We start from the raw sequence: 19,796 nt of genomic DNA on the forward strand, positions 1-19,796 counted from the left end.
CATGATACAGAAACAAGTGAAAGACACAAAGAAATGAGCAGATACAATTGGAACTGGAACCAAAATGAAGTTGATAATGGATACTCTCTCCTTAAAAGCACCGACAATTAATTTAATATACTATAAATGGTGTGTTGGCATCTCTGCAGATGATCCGAAAATTATTATTTGATATATTTCTGTAGTTTTTTCGCAGAGGTGGGAGTGTTTTATACACAGATTTTGGGTCTAGCACTCCATAGGAAAACCAGGGGGGTAAGTTGTCAGGATTTAAAATGAAGCAAAACGGAACTGAAATTTCCTATGATTGGCTGCTAGTTGCGCTGTTCTGGTACCAGAAGCAACATGTTCTCCATAGGATTCCATTCTATTCCCCCGAACTTTTACATTTGATTTTCTTACCTTTATAAACAATGTCATAAGTACTTTATGGTTCCTGTCTTTAGTTTAAAGCCTCGTTTCAATCACCATGATATGCGTTTTGTGAAAATATGGTCCAATTTATGTTATATTTGATGTTAAAGCAGGATATGCTGTGGGAGGGGCTTGTGATCATAGGCTTGTGATGGTTCTTCTTCGTGTGCTATTTGGCAAGCTCAACAGCACATTCTCCCAAGTATCCCGGCGGTTGCATGTGACCGTTGGCAGCCAATAGCATTCGAGGTGGTATCATTTCTACCAATGAACGTTGATTTCTAGTAAGCGTCATTTTCGCAGCATAGAAAGCAATGGCTTAACACCGTCCATATGTTTTTACAGTCTATGGGGAAAACCCATTGCTGATGCACAACCGCTCGTTCTTATTTTGTTTTATACAACAGTAATTAATGTTGGGCCCATTGTGACACCGTTCTATTAATACGGAGAATTACATCAATGGTTATTGGTGTTGTAAGTTATAAATAACTTTGCAAAATGTAAATGAACATTAATGTGTTTGAAATGCAGTAGGCCTACTAATAACTGTAGAGGAATTCTTCAGACAATTTTGCAAACAAAGCATTCAAACAACTCAGAAGAGAAAAACACCCCATAGGCCTTATCTGATCTTTTCTGGGAGTTCTTATAGCGTGGAAAATGCACTGATGGCACCCAACGATGTGCAGCCAAAGGCTCTTATCAGACAATGGAAAAGCTTGTCTCCCACTACCATTCTGTGAGGTAAATCACAGCGCAGTGAAAAAGACAAGGTACCATGATTTATCTCTATATTATGCACACACACACACACACACACACACACACACACACACACACACACACACACACACACACACACACACACACACACACACACACACACACACACACACACACACACACACACACACACACACACACACACACACACACACACACACACACACACACACACAGGATTACGCTGTTGGAAAATGTGTGCCGAGAGAATAAGTCAGTGTGTGTGTGTGTGTGTGTGTGTGTGTGTGTGTGTGTGTGTGTGTGTGTGTGTGTGTGTGTGTGTGTGTGTGTGTGTGTGCGTGCGTGCGTGCGTGCGTGCGTGCGTGCGTGCCCGCACATGTGTGCGTGAAATGTGTGTAAGAAAGGGGGTGTCTTTATTAGGCAGGTGCAAAATGAGCTTTTTATGAGAGATAATTGTGTTATTCTGCTCTTTGCTGAAGCTACAAGCCTTTGTTTCATAAATACACAATGTTCTCATATGAAAGGAAAGGTAATGGTATAGGAGTAAAATCAATAAACCGATAAATCTCACCTACAGAATGTGAATAATGTAAGCAGATCGCTTTCTCCATTCCAAATTCACAAACCCTAATATTTCATTTTTAATAGATACAAGGCCTTGCATTTTGGAACTGTAACAAAAAATAAAACCATCAGAGGGAATAGGAAAATATGAAAAGAATGTCTTAGCTTAATGTGCTGGTTTGTTATGAAAGATTCTTTGGGTAATGAAACATTGATCTGTGATCTGCAATAAGCAGTGGGAGCTAACAAAAGTATGCAGACTCTTTTTTTGTTTGACTTTCAGGTGAGACTTTCTTTTTCTCTGCATATTGTGAGGTGTCATAATGCTCAACATTACAAATGTCAACCGTATCCTGCAGGTCACTGTAGAATGAATCCCAGTAGAATGCTCTGTTGTAGGTAGCAGCATGCATTTTCCTTCCGTCTGATTCACCTGCTATAAGACAGGGGTTCTCATTGAGTCAGTGAGAACTCCAATATGGTCAGAATCCAAACCCCATGTTGGGCAGGTGCTGAGACAAAAAAGGGCAAAAGCCTGAAACATCACAGCAGTACTCAGATCGATGTAATTTAAAACAAGTATTTTGCAGGCTACAGTGTGCGAGCATAGTTTTTTTGTTTTACAACTCCAATCACCATATTAACATAGTTGCAATTTTGCTGTTACCATGTATTACACTCTAGTTTCCCACCCCCAGAGAAAGCAAAATGCCTGCCGTGAGAATAGGCTGCTGTCGTCTGTTTTAAAAGCAGTGTTTTGCATTCATACTGTAGCTGATCTGGAATTTCAGTATTCCATCATCGTATGTTTACTGTGTCCCTCTGTGTCATTAAGAAGTTACTGTAACTGCTTGACAATCTACAAGACAGTATAACAGCATATACGTAATTGTACCAATTGATTCAAAGATAAAGGACATAGCTATTGTTATCTATTCATAACAATAAAAACTGTGCTTTTGTCAGTGTCACACGATTCCGTGTTAGTCACAAACAGCATTAAGCTTTCATATCAGAGCCCATGGCAGAACTTGGCAGATCCCCTAACAGCATCCCTCATAAAGCAGCATCTCTTTGAGCTCTTTGAGGCTTCCGTCATATCGTCACACAGCCCTGAGGGCACACTGCTGCAGCACCAGGGCTGATGTTTGCTTGCCACGTTTGGAAGCGGGAAACAAAAGCATATGGATGGTTTGTGGTTCCACCGCCTCGGGGGGTAATAGACCCGCAGAACATGTAGCACGGCTGACTTTCATTCTTTATTTCTTACATGGTTGTCCTCCCATGCAAGGCAGTAATGATATACGAGCTGGCGCTTATCCTGAGTGGCACCTAGGAGCAGGTCACTGCAACAAGGCGTATAGGAATAGAGGAATGGCCTGATTCACTCACCCAAGCTACAGGGTCTATCCTGTGTGTGCAGAAGGCTAACGGTCTGCACTTGCTGCTACACTTGGCTAACATTCTTCCATTGGTTCTGTGCCCATAACGTATTTTGTGCATGATGTGGTATTGAAAAAATACACAGCAAAGGCTTGCTTAACAGTTGAGGCTGAACGTGGTATTTTACGGATAAAGGTTCAGCACAATAGACAGAGTAGGAATCTACACTGTTTCTAAGTATTGTTGCAACCATAGGTCGCAGATTAGTAAGTAAACGGTCATAGCTTGTCCGTATGTATGTATCTCTGTCAAGCCTGACACTGTGGTTCTATGGGTTTGTTGCTCTGACATCACGCTCTGGCTTCACTGTGATGTCACACGAACAGAATCACTGTTATGCCCACATATGGAGTTCCCTGATGTCATCAATATTAAGCCCATATCTAACAGGACTTCATGCCCATATATGGAGGCCACATCGGCCACATACCACACTAACAGAATCCATATATGGCCAAGACAGATGGCCAAGACAGCCCATATCTGTGTGGCAGACAGCGATCTCCATGTATGGGCATAAAAGGGTATTATGTCAGATGTAATAGACATCATAGGACTTTCACATAACGAATAACTGAGTAAACATGTGTGGGCTCTCACAGCATATCTCCATATACAGTACATGTGATCTCCTTATATGGGTACCAGGGGTCTCCATATATGGGTAACTGGTCCGATATACTGTACATCACTGGCCAGATGGCCAGGAAATTGGCGCGACCTCGGGCGAGGTCGCATGTTGCCCTGAGGCGTCTTACTAATATTATTCTCACAGACAGGCAAATTCTAAATGAAGGTGCATATTTATATTTAATTAATTGTCAGTCTGCTTTTCACATGGGTAATTCATAGAACATATGAATTGTTAATGAATATTTACAATTTCACTTATTGAAGCTTATTATTGTTAATAATTTACCAGTTGTTATAATGAAATGGATTGCAGTGTATACACGATCAACGAGCGCGGTAATGAGCTTTTTTGCATTTAGGCCGACGTAGAAGAAGAAATCATAATGCCAGCGTTTTCAGAATCAACAGTACAAAGACATTCAAAGTGATTACAACATGGCATAATTCAAAGGACAAACCTGTAGCAATGAGTCTGCAGACTACTAGACCCAAAGGCCACTCTTTACTGTGAATGCAATTATTGGCCATTATTATCCTCCAGTCAGACACTATACTTTTGTATACTCGGACATTGTGATGCTGTTTGCTTAATGTGTGTGTGCTTATAGGTTCTTTGTGATTTTGCACAATCTAGTGCTTACTTTTAGTGCCTTAAAGTGTGTGTAGTTATACGACTGCTTTGAAGTGATTGGAACCAAACTGGAGGCACCTGCTACAGCATGCTTGGAGCTGACTGATGCTTTTAAGGCAATTACACAAAATCTGTCTTGTTGGTATTTCAAATCCGTAAGATGTGCTGTTGATTGGTGCACGGGAATGGGACCAGATGTCACGCGTGTCAGAAGTCTTACAAAATAAAATTCTCTTCTGTATTTCTGGGTGGACTGAATGTTTAATGAGTTCCCTTGGTAATTAAAACCAAGCTGCAAAAATAGACCCAAACTCTAAATGTTATGAATTATGAATAATGTTGGCTTAAACTTCATTCAGGCATCAATGGTGGAACACAGAAGAAATAGCCTAGAAGAACAACATTCCCAAAAGACAAGTAATATATTCCTCTGCCAAGTTAAATTGCACCCTTGCAACAACACAAAGATTGAGGGCAAAACTACTGCAGTTGCAGCTTTCTAAAACTCACTGAAGTAGTGATTGTAGAGATCATATTATCACATTCCTCGTGCCTTCTCTCTATACTGCTGGTCCTAAATCAGAAAAGGATTTTCATCCTAGACATGCTTTCAGCAGGCCTGCGTATAAGAAGTCCCCTATGTATTATTGTTTTACTTTTGAAGTCCCACTGTTATAATAGTTCAATCCTTTTCAGGATAATTAAGGGTTCCCTTAGCATGCATGTTCCAAAACAAGGATTTGTCTTCATCACCCACAAGTTCACGCAATGAATTTCCTCTGTGCATTTGCCTCGAAAAACGATAACAGCTTTATTAACAAAGGGTACAGTATGTGTGTAATCATGAAAGTATAGAGACAAAGGACTCTATTTTCCCGATTAGGGTTTAGGAAATGCTATCTTATATATACATTCCTTTAAGAGCCACGCCCACACTCCACACAACGGACATGAAGCCTCCACAAAACGGACATGAAGCCTCCACAAAACGGACATGTTTGAAGCAAGCCTGATTCGCCCCCCGTCGCCACTGGGGGGCACTGTTCACTAATATATGAGACAGCAATGTGTTCACTGCTCTTTAGCACATTTCAAGTTGCCAAATGTTATAGAGCAGCAGTCCTGCCTGAGCGCCCGGAGGGCGCGAAGTCCTAGGAATGGAGCGGCGGCACAGCCGCCGCGAATTTCTAGTTTCCTACATTTGGGGGTTTAATGTTTAGGAAGGGGTGTTCCCACGCATTTGCCACAAACTCAAAAAACTGCACCTTCTGTCATACAAACTCTTTCCCCCTGAAGCTTACTTGCGGATGCACCCCACCACTGACTTAGGCCTTCGCTAGTTATCGGCTAAGTTAATACTTTTTATGGTGAACCTGAAATAATGTGACTGAAAAGCAACCACTTAAACCCTTTACTTATCTGAACAGATTCCCAAGGGCTCTATTAAATATCATTTCTGAAAATAGGCGATCAAGCTCACAACGACTTGCTTTGCACACACGTGAGCTAATAGATCTCCTATTTTAGCTGACTTTCAGGAAAAGGCCACATTATTTCTCTGAATGTGGTCTTTCTCTGATTAGGGAAAAAGACATTACCGGCATCCTGATATTACTGTACATATACAGCACACCATATGTCTCTAACAGCAATAGCTCCAATTACCAGTGGGATATTTAGTCAAAGACAATTAATTCAGTAGGCGGGCTACATGCATTTGCAGATGGCATACATAACATCTAAACACAGGGAATGCGAATATATTGCAATTGACACAGAAGGGTTCTATTGGGCTCTGCGCTCATCATAATTGCAACCCTGGTTTAGTTTTCAGATAGAATTCAGGGATCACCTGCATTGCTTGTTACATTTCTTTTCAACTGGTAATGATGTGCACTCGGTGATAACGATGACAGTCCATTGTGCCTGTCTTCCCTATAACAGCTACGATCCAAATGGAGCATTTGAGGCCAGCTAGGAGCCTGAAATAGCTCAGACGTTTACATCCACAAAGATGCACAATGAGATTCAATTTGTCTTTTAAGCATTGACCTCACACTGAAGGAGATGAGAGGGACTAATTTATAAAGCATTCCATAGTGGGAAGCCTTTACGGTTCTGTTGCCATTATTTTTTTACCATACCTTATAGTGAGAGGCACACTGTTAGATTGTCTACTATGCTATGCTGTACATGAAGCCCCCAGATTATTGCTGCAATTCCAACCACTCTTCTCTAGAGAACACAATGGGGATTCTGAGACAAAGATGAATGACCTAATCTTATTTTATTTTAAAAGGTTATACTTTCTCCACCTATCAGCCTGCTCTGGACCACCAGGTGCCCCTTCTCCCCTTCCAACGCTGGCAGGGATGTACCTTTTATTACAATTAATTTAGAAATGTCACTCTCATTAACAGCCCAAAGGCCAACTGGCCTTCTATCCTTTTAAAAGTCCACAGAACATATAGTATTCCAGGTTTTATACAAGTGATTATCCTCTTAACCCTGAAGCTCTTAATTCACATATAATAGCCATTATTAGCTATCTTTATACAACATAAGCCTTATCAAATCGAGCTTGGATGCAGTTGTAATTTGGCCCAAGCAAGATTTACACAGTAGCTTTGGCAGAGAGCCAGTTTAAAAACCTATTTAAGCTGAGGAATTCAATTTGGCATTTTGCCATGCAGTATGTGAAGAGCACAATTGATTCGCAGTGTCCTCCTTATGCTTGTGTATGAAGATTATCCTTTATACCTGATTACCTGTAAATAGCCTAATGGGGATATTTTCAAATATGAGCACGAAACTGAACCCTGATACTGATTGCTTAATTCAGTACTATTGTCAAGCAAGCCATAAGAGCCAATGCAGCATTCATTCTCTCCCGCTGGTGCAATCAACCATCAGTGGATGGTTCTCCCCATGTCTACATCACAATAAACCCTCCAAGAGACAAATTATTAATTCACACTTCAGGGCGGAAATATCATGTCGTACAGAAACATACCAGATTTGCAGGGCACAAGACAAACTACCATTTGTACGAGAAGGAATTGACCTTTTAAAACTCATTCTGTTCTTGCACCACTAACAGCCAAGAATGTGTCGCATGGACTCCATGTCTTATCAGTCAAATGCCCTCTGTGTTAGCAACGTCTCACTCGCCAAGTAATGGGACTAATGCTGTAATGTGGATTAATGCTGGAATGTGAAGCATTATGAACGTGGGTTTCAGTGTGGGATTGTGCTACACAGACTGCAGGATGCCCAAATAACTAACTGATTTGATTATTAATAATATTATAATCCAGCAGGACATGCTGCTATATGTCCAAATATTCTCCTGCACACCAGAGGCTACTGAGATATGCAGAGGCTACAACAGTAGGTTGCAACAGTTAATCGAACCAATCCATTTAATTCATTATGAAAAATAATTAACCAAGTTGAATTGAATAAAAATAAATGTACAAATAAATGGGGATTTTTTTTTCTTCTTTTTTTAAAACACAGTAGTATAAATGGAATGCAATGTCCAACAACCTCACAATGCGCTGCGAGCATGTAGATTGGTTATTTTAAGACATAATACAATTGCACGACAAAGTATGAAGTATAGGGCTTAAGTGGTTAATCATGGTGCATATATATATAGCGCCTTTATCCAAAGCACTTTATAATGTGCATTACATTCACACGTTTCCTCACACCGACGGTGGAGGAAACCATGCAAGGCACCACCGCACCCAACCTCCTCTTCGGGAGCAATTAGGGGAACCTTCCTCCAAGGAGGTGCTTACCAACTGAGCCACTGACGGTATGTTTATATTATAGTGAATTTAAAACATACAGTTAACTCCCCACCCCCCACAATAATTTATAGAAGGAATCAATAGAATAATCCTTAAGAAAATAAATGATAGTTGCAGGTCTAGAAGAGGCCCAATAGATATACAAATCTAATGCACATACAATAATTATAAATAGAAGTTATAGTCAAAATCGTTTATGAGATTCTAATTTGACATTTATCATCTCCAAACAATGAAATGAAATCATTAACCTGCCAGCCTGCCCAAAAAGCAAGGTTAGTTGATTTTACTCAATAACCTTCCAAGTCCAATTTCATTTCATTAGTTTAATGTGTAATTTATGAAGAAATGAGGACCCAGCTGACGGATTGCACTGTGCGCTTTGAAGTGGCTCAACAAGAATGATTTGAAGATAGTGGACTTGGTTTGCGTTTTCTCAGCCAATTACAGAGAATAGGCCGGGATGACTTGAAGGGCTGGTTGTTTTGAGTTTGAGTTGCAAGGCCAAGAGGTAATTTGCCTAGACACACTTGGGGCATGCTAATGACTGTCCCTGCTTCGTTACTCTAGTCTGGTATTGCAGTGCGGAAAGAGCATTATTGAATTACTCCCTCCATCATTCCATCTTCTGACATCAGCTAGTCCCTCCTACATCATGTGTATTATAACGCTTGTGTTATCTATAATGATGCAAATTTGATTCCTCAATTCAGCTACGAGAATGTCCTTGCCATATGAAAATGGTCGCATTCTCACTTAATTCACCGAGTCCTGACTTGACAGTGATATGTTGAAATGAGAGTCCCTCCCGCTGAGGAGTGGGAGATAACAGGATGATTCATAGCCTTTCAAAAGAGGTCACAGCTTCCTGTGCTTTTTTTACGACAGGAATTTGGGATTCCCTCCCTGTGCAGCAGTGAAGGGCAGAAAGCCCAGTGTTCCAGTTGGCATGCAGAATCAGCTGTGGCTGAAGAACAGCCCTTGTCCTCACAACTCATAATCCTGAGCTCCTGTTGCAACTGACCACTTTGGTCACAAGTTCATTCTTCCTTGTTTGGAGCAGGAGGGAACCAGTCTTCTCCTTTTAGATTTATTATCAACCAATCCTGGGGACCAGAACATACCAGTATGGACCAAAAAAAAAACATAAAAAAAAACAAAGAAATAGCTTGCATGCTAGATCTCAGGATATCTTATTACATTAGAAGCAAGTAGGCATGCTATTCACTAACATTTGAAATGACTCATCAACTGGCTGCATGCCAGTTAAAGGAATACAGCATTTGACATGGCATTTCAACTAGAAATGTGCTACCAGACAGACAGATTAGTTTTAACACACAAGTCACAAGACACTTTTTGATAATTAAAATGGCAAATACACTAAATAAGATATAAACATTAGGTTACATCAGCATTGCTTGAACAGGATGTGGGAATGTACTGACAATAAAACAAGGGCATGTGAAGGTTAAATTCAACCTCTTCCCTCCATTGTTGCTGTTTCTAATAATTGAGCAGGAGTGTCTGTGAGCACCGCTCTTGATTTCAGTTGCCTGGTGACTGCAGCACAATCCAAATATTTTCTGTTGTCTATTATAATGAAAGTGACCAAGCCTATACATTTTCCAGTATTTCCACAGGGCAGATTCTCCTTGCAGGCTCCAAAAGCTATCATGCATATATGACAGGGCAGGTTCCAGCTAGAATGATTTAGATTAATGAAATGTTATCTGCATTCCAACTTCACGTTCAGAATCACAATCAGTATTTGTGTAAGAGCATTGGGCCTGATTCACGGTACAAAAAGAGAAAGGAATTTGTCTTTGTGATAGGCCCCTAAACGGTCCGTCAGGCCTCTACTTTAAGGGCAGTAAACACATGTACTTGGCTGATAAAGCGTAATGAACCTACTTTGCTTTGCAGACACTGACAGAACATCTTGTCAGCGCTGGGATTCCATGGTGCTGGAAACCTAAATCAGTGGTTCTCAAACCTTTTCCTGTCAAGGACCCCCAAATTGATATGTATTTGGCCACGGACCCCCATCTAAAAATAGTTTGCATCAGGGACCCCCAGAGAAGATTTGTCATCTCTCAATGCGATGGGACACATGAGCTTGCAGATCGGCTATTTTAGAATAACCAAAGTATACTTGTGTTAAAGTGGTTGAACAGATTTTGATTATATTAATCAGTTTAGCTGGGCACCGTCTGAAGTCCTCTCGAGGACCCCTGGGGGTCCTCGAACCCCACTTTGAGAACCAGTGACCAAAACAATCTATCAAAGTTTGACTAAAGACAGCCTTATCCAACACATATTATACTGTTTCTCTCCATTATTTGGAGAACCCCATCAACTGGATAGGGTGTTCAGACCAAAAATAAAATTTCAATATAAAATGCACTAAAAGCCAGTGTTCTGTACCAAAAAGATGGGCTGAATGTGGTTGGCACAACCAACCACATTCAGCCCATTTTTTTGGTCCGTTAGCTGTACCGTACCGATTCCACTGCTGTGTGTCAAACTTCTGAATCCATCAACTGCACTGAATATTTAAAGGTAGGGTAAGTGATTTTCTTTGGTTAAAATAAGTGTTATTGAGTGTTTGTTCAGTAAAAGGAGTCTCTCTCTCCAGCCCTCTCTATTAAACAGAAAATGCATTTACAGGGCAGGATATCCAGTCAGGATAGAGAACTTAAAAAGGATACAGATTAAAAAAAGTGAAATTGGAAGTGATGGCACAAAGAAATGAGCAGACCAAATTGGAACTGGAACACTATGATGAATGGGCACACTCTCCTGATTGGCTGATATTTTATTACCTACCTGAAAATGTATTTTCTGTTTATCAAAAAGCTGGAGAGACATCACTTACCCTACCTTTAATATTATCACTCTCAAACTAGAAGCCTCGAGTTTAATTATCTCTCAGAAGAACTCGGCACATTACTTGCCAGACCCAGTATTACAACATAATGCACAGATATTAAAAAGAACATAAACCTACTTAGCTTTGCAGTGACAAACAAAGTCCTGCAGCACAACGATGCAAGGAACGGGGGAGAATCCAGTTATTACAAAAACAAATGATTAAAATACACAAGGGGACACAGTACAACACATGGAATGTATACATTTTTACCAGCGTCTCCAGGTCTCTAGCCACAGCAGTTTGTTGGAGGTCACTTCATTTGTAACGTAAATAAAATACACAGTATTTAAGATGATGTTTCGACACAAATTAAAGTGCCATAAACATGGCACCATGATGCATATACAAACTAGAAGCAGTACTCTTCCGAGCCAGGTCAGGTAGGTTATTGTGGCCTCTGGTGGCGCTATAATAGGCCAATGTAAAAAGAGTGTCATGTCATGCATGATTTGAGGCATTTTGTCGCCACATGAGTCAACACAGACATCTGCACGCACGTTCCCGCCGTAGCAGGGAGTGCAGTGCCCGGCCTCGACCCGACCCGATATACGGTTTTCCGGAACCGGCGCGAAAGGTTCAGAATCTCTTTCTGACATCACTTCTGCTTACTCATTCTGACATCACTCCTGTGCAAATAGACAATTCCTCCACACTTTCACTCTAGGTCAAGTAAACAGGTCCTATGACAACTGGTATAATGGGGTTTGCATTAAAGGGTGGGACATTCATTCCCTATTTACAGTACATCATTCCCGAGTAGGCCAGTCCCCGACTAGACGCTCGGCCGCCCGAGGGCTGACATCACAGCGCGAAAGTTTCGGAATCTCTGTATACGGAGCTGACGTCTGACATCCGGGTATTCCGGAACCGGCACTGTGTTTGCAACACTGTCAGAGGCACAGACAGATAATGGGCATAAAAGGGACACAAACAGACAGATACAGAGATCTCCATAATGGGCATAAAAGGGACACAGACAGACAGATACAGAGATCTCCATATATGGGCATAAAATGGATGCAGACTGACAGATACAGATATCTCCATATATGGGCATAAATGGACACAGGCAAACAGATGGTCAAAACGGGTCGTATGACAACATAACAGGTTTAATGGGACCGTTCGTCCCACCGGCCTATTCGGCACACGCGTTCCCCGCCGCAGCGGGGAGTGCAGTGCCCAGGCTCGACCTGACCCGATACACGTTTTTCTGGAACCGGCGCGGAAGGTTTGCAATCTCCATATGCGGAGCTGATGTCTGACATCAGGGTATTCCAGAACCGGCACTGTGTCTGCAACATAGTCTGACATAGTCTGAGGCACAGACAGATACAGAGATCTCCATAATGGGCATAAAGGGACACAGACAGACAGATACAAAGATCTTCATATATGGGCATAAAATGGACGCAGACAGACAAATACAGATATCTCCATATATGGGCATAAATGGACACAGGCAAACAGATGGTCAAAACGCGTCCTATGACAACAGGTATAATGAGGTTTGCATTAAAGGGTGGGGCATTCATTCCCTATTTACACCGTTCCCGAGTAGGACGGTCCCCGACTAGATGCCCGGCCGCTCGTCAGGCAGATACAGATATCTCTGGGCATAAAATGGACGCAGACAGACATATATCTTCATATATGGGCATAATTGGACACAGGCAAACAGATGGTCAAACACACGGACACACGGACGGACGGACAGACAGACAGACAGGGGGCAAAACAGTCTCGGACTCTCGGCCATGCCTTTTAGCCAACAACAATAGCCTAAAACTAAACAAAGGCCAGCAGTAGCATTAGCCAAACAACAAACAAAATATTATCACATTCAGTGCTACATAAGGCTGAGCTTATGTAGCACGTATGTACGTACCACAAGTTCTGTTTCACCCTGAATGAGAGGGAGGTCAGATCACCATCATATGTGTGCAGCAGCAGAGTCAAAATGGCTCAACTGAGGAACTCACTTCCTAACTACTTCCTGGTCATGTGACTTGGTCAAGAGCTAGGAACAAGAGATAAGGAAAAGACGCTCTGTGACCAGGGCTATGCGCCATGACACTTTGGGTGGCAAAACTCGCTCCGGAAGTTCGGTGAATAACATTAGAGTCTATGAGAGCCGGATGGACAGCTCATGAACAAAAAAGAAATATTCTGAACGATATGTAACTTTATAATACTCAAGCTCAGGAATATAAAAGAAAACGTGTCACATGTTGTTTTCTGCTGTGTTGTTTTTCGGTGTGTACACTGTATCATTTTATAGGGGTATTAAGAGCACAAAGTACGTTTCTGAACTAGCTAGTATCGTGAGACTCTCCACCATTCCCCGTCTGGAATCCAAATCCTGCGATAGCTCCGAGACAGAAACTATACCTGCCGCTGTTTAGCTGCCTCAATAACATTATGTACTGTGCACAGCATCGAAAAGCAAGTGATTGTAAAAATACCTGTGATGTGTATCCTTTTATATTCCTGGAGCGATTATATAACAAAGGTCGGAAATCGTTCAGAAATAATGTTTGTTTACAAGCTGTCCAGCGGGCTTCCATTCACTGCCACGTGATCATCGAACTTCCAGTGCGAGTTTTGCCACCGAAAGTGTCATGGCGCATAGCCGTGGTCACTGAGCGTCTTTTCCTTATCTCTTGTTCCTAGGTCATGAGCACAAATCACCTGGACTAGGGCTTAAGGTGCCGGATACACAGAGCTGGATATTTCGGCCGCAAAGCTGGATATTTTTGAAACCGGATAAATAAGTGAAGACATTGAAAAATATCTGATTCACTGGATCCGCGTAAACATGTTGGAGGTTTGGGGAGTCAGATTATTTTAGACCTAGATATCTTTGTCATGTGGACCTAGATGTGGATATCTGAAAAACCGGGATATATGAAAAATCTGGCTCCGTGTAGCGTAGGCCTAAGTGTTTAAACTGCTTCTAATTTTGGGGACCCCCTGGAACCCTGAGAAACTGTGTTATACAGTATTGTCTATCCTGAATAGAATGAAAAGTATTAAAGTAACTCATAATATTTAATCACAATTATTTGCACATATTAGGATTAGTGACAGAAAACATGAGGATGTGTTATCATATTGACAGTGTGTGAATTTGTAAGTTGTGCATTTCATCACTGTCAAGCATGTAGTTTCAAATGTGTACTTTTTTTTCGTAAAGTAAAGCCCTGCTTCATCATACAAGACTGTCGCACAAAACTAGTGAAAATAGCAGATCTACAAGCACTAGAACGCCTCGCGGTGCAACAGCTATTTTCACTAGTTTAAATTGTTTTTAAAATGATAAATACCAAACGGTTTTGGACATACAAGGTTTCCACCTGACAACAACAATTTAATTCAGTGTTCATCCAGAATGCACCGCAATGGATTCAAACCACTAGACTGGAGGGAAGGCACTTTGACATTACGCCACCCTCATATAAAAAACCTCATTTTAAAAGGTTTTATATAAAAGTATAAACCGTGTTAAAAGATGCATGTAAAAATAGAAAACTGAGGCATTTCCTTCCTTTGCTTGCAGCATGGCATGCACAAGAAATATGGTGCTGATCGATCTATTGGTTTGTGAGATTAATCACACACGCACGCACGCACGCACGCACGCACGCACACGCACGCACACACACACACACACACACACACACACACACACACACACACACACACACACACACCATACTGATTTGACAACCTATATTGATGTTAAAATAAGTAGTATAAGTGGTATTTGCCTTCATGCTTTGAAGAGATTAGTTCTCCTTTGAACAGATTAAGAATAGTAAACATTCTTTGAATGTAATTAAATTGTTTTAGGCCAGTAGTTCCCAACCTTTTTTCTTGGAGACCCCCCCCCCCCCCCCCTTACATCTAGGTACTCTAAGGCCCCCACGCACGCACATGCAGGCAGGCATCTTAACCATTTAAGCCCTATATGAGAAGCGAGTATAAAGTAGCCAATATACCTGCTCACAACGCACTGCATTGCTGCGCGTTGTGAGCGTTGCAAGTTTCTAATTTGAATAGAATTTCATCATGTTTCAGTGTTTTTGCCATCAGCAGGCAGAGCTATAGTATAGACAACTAGTATAGTATATATGCAGCATGCAGCCAGTGCCATTGCACTGGGCCCGTGGGGTGTTAACATTAACAACTCATACTAGACAGACAGACGGACGGACGGACGGACAGACGCACGCACACACACACGCACGCACGCACACACACAAAAGGGCCCGTCCCTAATAGCTTGCACAGGGCCCCTCTGTAACTACTATGCCACTGGTTGAGGTGCATTCGCATAAGGTGCATTCACATGGAGTGACATGATTCAATATTAAGTGATAAGATAAGATACCAGTAAGACTCCCTAATCGGGAGATAAGCGACCGTTGGTCGCTTATCTCCACAAATAGGCCAAAAGTTTGTTTTACCAATTATCAAGACATACGGGCAGTTGACAGTTTGCCATGGTTACTCATTGAAGTTGAATCTCCATATATGGAGATAACCTACGCATCACACTAAGTCTGACCTTACCAGCCCATATTTGGGCATGAGCAACTTATGTCTCCATATATGGAGATATGATGACATCACACAGTCCTCAGCCGATGATGTCATACAATACACAAACGAGCCCTACAGTATAAAGGGGCAATTCTTGCCAGGAAAGAAGCATTTCTTCGACTCAGACCTTATCGCCAGGGTTGGCTTATAGCAGCTGTCGGTAGATAATGCCGGTCTTACTCATTGAAGTTGAATCTCCATATATGGAGATAACCTACGCATCACACTAAGTCTGACATCACCAGCCCATATTTGGGCATGACATGAGCAACTTATGTCTCCATATATGGAGATATGATGACATCACACAGTCCTCAGCCGATGATGTGGCGTGATGTCATACAATACACAAACGAGCCCTACAGTATAAAGGGGCAATTCTTGCCAGGAAAGAAGCATTTCTTTGACTCAGACCTTATCGCCAGTGTTGGCTTATAGCAGCTGTCGGTAGATAATGCCGGTCTTATATACTCATTGAAGTTGAATCTCCATATATGGAGATAACCTACGCATCACACTAAGTCTGACCTCACCAGCCCATATTTGGGCATGAGCAACTTATGTCTCCATATATGGAGATATGATGACATCACACAGTCCTCAGCCGATGATGTGGCGTGATGTCATACAATACACAAACGTCATACTGATGTCAGCAGTGTGATGTCATACTGATGCGGAGATATGAGCAGGGCAAAGGTGTGACGTGTGACGTGTGACCGACCGACCGACGGACGGACGGCCGGTGGAGGTTTTGATACTAAACTGCGACCTACGGTCGCAATTAATGTGATGGGAGGTACATTGCCCTGCCTGTCTGTTCTTACTGTATTTCCCATTTGACAGAGAACCTTGCAGCTTACGGTGGGAATGTGAAAATACACACGCAACACAAGACGACGAGAAAATCATGGCAATGGCTATTAAAAAAGGAAAAAAGAAAAAGAAAGAGTGGGGGCAGCAGTCTGCACATAGCCGCTACAGTGGCTCCATGTGTTATTCCTTGGGTCACTGTGTTTATGAGAACATGTCAAATCTGCCATGCCATTATGTACATGAAAACATGCCTGTGGTTTCTTCCTGGAATAATGTGTTTCAGTGGAATTTAAACAGGTCCCATTTTATGCACACGGAGTGAGTGATTATGGATGGCATCATCATGGTGGGAATGGTGCATGTCGGTGGGATGACTGCCCTTTTTATTTCTACTTGAACCTCTACTCCCCCCAAAATATCTGTGCAGTTGTGCACAAACCTGGCTATGATGATCATCATTAATAACATCATTGGCTTCTCTCTTTGCACTGAATAAAATAAAAAAACAAAATGTAACCTGAGGCTTTTGAATAAAATGACAAGGAAGGCTTTGTTAACAGTGTGAGAACATCTTCACAAGATTTTTCTTTCATGCTGACATCGAAACAGGTTTGATTGTGAGATGCTCTCTAAAGGGGATAGAACTTGTCGTGTGTGTGTGGGTGAATCATTCTGGGACACAATGTAATTTACTACTGGAGCAAAAGGGATCTATTGTGAGGGAGGCAATGTGTTACAACTACAAGTATTGTTTTTCTTCAATTGTTTTATCATGTGGTGGGGGCGGGCTAGCCGTGCTTGTTAATGTAATGGAAGGAGATGGCTTAACATATATGTAATGCATGTGAAGCAAATAAAAATGGGATTAGTATTGGCGTGTGCGTGTGTTTGAGCGTGCGTGCGTGTGTAAATGTGCAAGTGTACATGTGTGTGTGTGTATCCTCTTTTAGTGTTATTTAAAATCACATTTTCCTACTTTTGCTATGTTGATATGAACGCAAAACACCTGTGAAGTGTGTGGGATAACAGGATTTTGCAGGAGACAGCTGTTCGTTACTGTAAATCTGGATTGTCCTAGCCTGTAAATGATCCTTAACTGTATAGTCATTAAAGTATGGTAAAAATGTAATGATGCAGAGAAGATTAGCGTGGTGCACCATGCACATCTTCTCACTATTGTTCCACTTTTTAAATATAAAGCTGTAGCTAACACAACAGCACTCCTGTTTGTAGGCCTACGTGTCAGTCTGGACCATCTTGACAGTCATGCATGGTTTCTGTTTAACTATGTCTTTACTTGGAAGTGATTATAACTGGGCTACATCCACAGCGATCATCTACAATACAATGTTGTTTTCTCAAACTATTAGTTAAGAATAGAAATGTTTGTAAAATATCTGTATGGGAGCACAGTTGCATGCTGGGTAAATGGGTCAGCTTTGGTGTTCACTAACAAAAGGTGATTAACATCTAAGACATCCCAACAAGTAAATTCTACCAATTTTCTATGACATTAGTGACAGATTTAACTAAATAATTGAGAGCTGATTTTAATCAAACAAAATTGTGTAAAAACATTAATAATTCATTAAAATGGTATGAAATCTATGTGAACGCCTGTACATTTTTGTTTAATTTTAATTTGATTTGACGGTATTTGAGTTTATTATTGGTATGACTTGTTATGTTTGTTTAGTTGGTGCAATCTAAAATAAAGACAAAGTAAAAAAAAAAAAAAAAAAGAAGAAATCTGCTTCTCGAGTGCCCCCTTTTTCACCACTAGAGGGCCCCAATGACCAGAGAATTCTACTTAGACAGTGCTGGTATATGCACAAGCCCTGCAGCCATGACATGCCTGAACACTTTCCTTTGTGCATGTACAGGAAGAGGATGAAGTTAGCTTGAAGTTAGCTATTGGCTACCAAGCATTTTAGAAGATCTATTTTCTGCAATTTAGCCACGATTAAACCTTGCACACCTCATGCATGGGAAAAAAACAGAGAAGAATGAGCTCTAAAAAATCCAATGCAATCCTGGATTGCATTGGAGTGGATTTGTGCAGTTTGTTCACAGCTTTCAAACAAAAAAATCCGATTGGAAATCCATTCAGGCATTCTTGAGATAATAGCCATTATGTTTTACATGTTATGTAAACAAAAATGGCTGCCCTGTATGTTAGATGGGGTTGTATGGGGGTGGAACATGCAAAATCGCGATTGAAATCATGTTCACCAGATTTGATGGGGTCCAAAAAAATAAATAAAAAAAAAAAAAATTCAAAAATTTTTTTTTTCTTTTTTTTTTTTTTTTTTTTAAAGCCGAACTAGTTCGGGATCGGCACTCTGCGATACGATAATAAAGCCGAACTAGTTCGGGATTGGCACTCAATGTAAAACTTACATTATTTCTGCATATTTGAAATGATTCAAAAATACTATAATAATATTTCATTCTACTTAGTTTAATTCAACTCTATTTAATTGTAAACTGCACATAGTCCTTTTTAATGTGTGTAATTTACTAAATATTATTTATTTACTAAATATTAATTCACTCCAGTCCCACTTTTTGCAGTGTACTTACTGTTTTTTTCTCTCTAATATTTTTATTATTTTATTATTTTTGTTTAGTTGTCTCTTGCACCCCATGTAAAGCGTCTTTGGGTACTTAGAAAAGCGCTATATGAATTCAAGATATTATTATGTTAATTAACGGTTCATCCGCACTGACCTCGTGCTCCCTCTGCACGCCACAAAGCGACTTGGACAGTCCTTTGCCATCAGGCTCCCAGCCTGACCCCCATATGTTCTGTTTTGTTCCTGGGGATTACTGACTCCTGCTTCTGACACGCATGCACATGGACCACTGGGATGTACACTAATGAACCACGATGATGCCTTTTGAGGACAACTGAGACTCACTTATATTCATTGGTACATTCATTATTGATATATTATCCAATTTCACACTCTTGAAGGACAGCTGACACTGCGCGTGTATCAGTCTCATTTTCACTGTTGATGTTGTGTACATACGGTATTATCCATTCATATCACTGGGGATAGATTGTACGTTTACGCTTGGTGAAGGTTATAACGATTGCTATGTCTGTGTAGAGCCAGGCTTAAAATGACTGATGGCATACATACTGTATGTGTGTGTGTGTGTGTGTGTGTGTGTGTGTGTGTGT

Source organism: Nannobrachium achirus, assembly GCF_963921795.1.
Source record: "Nannobrachium achirus genome assembly, chromosome: 8".
NCBI classification, from domain to species: Eukaryota; Metazoa; Chordata; class Actinopteri; order Myctophiformes; family Myctophidae; genus Nannobrachium; species Nannobrachium achirus.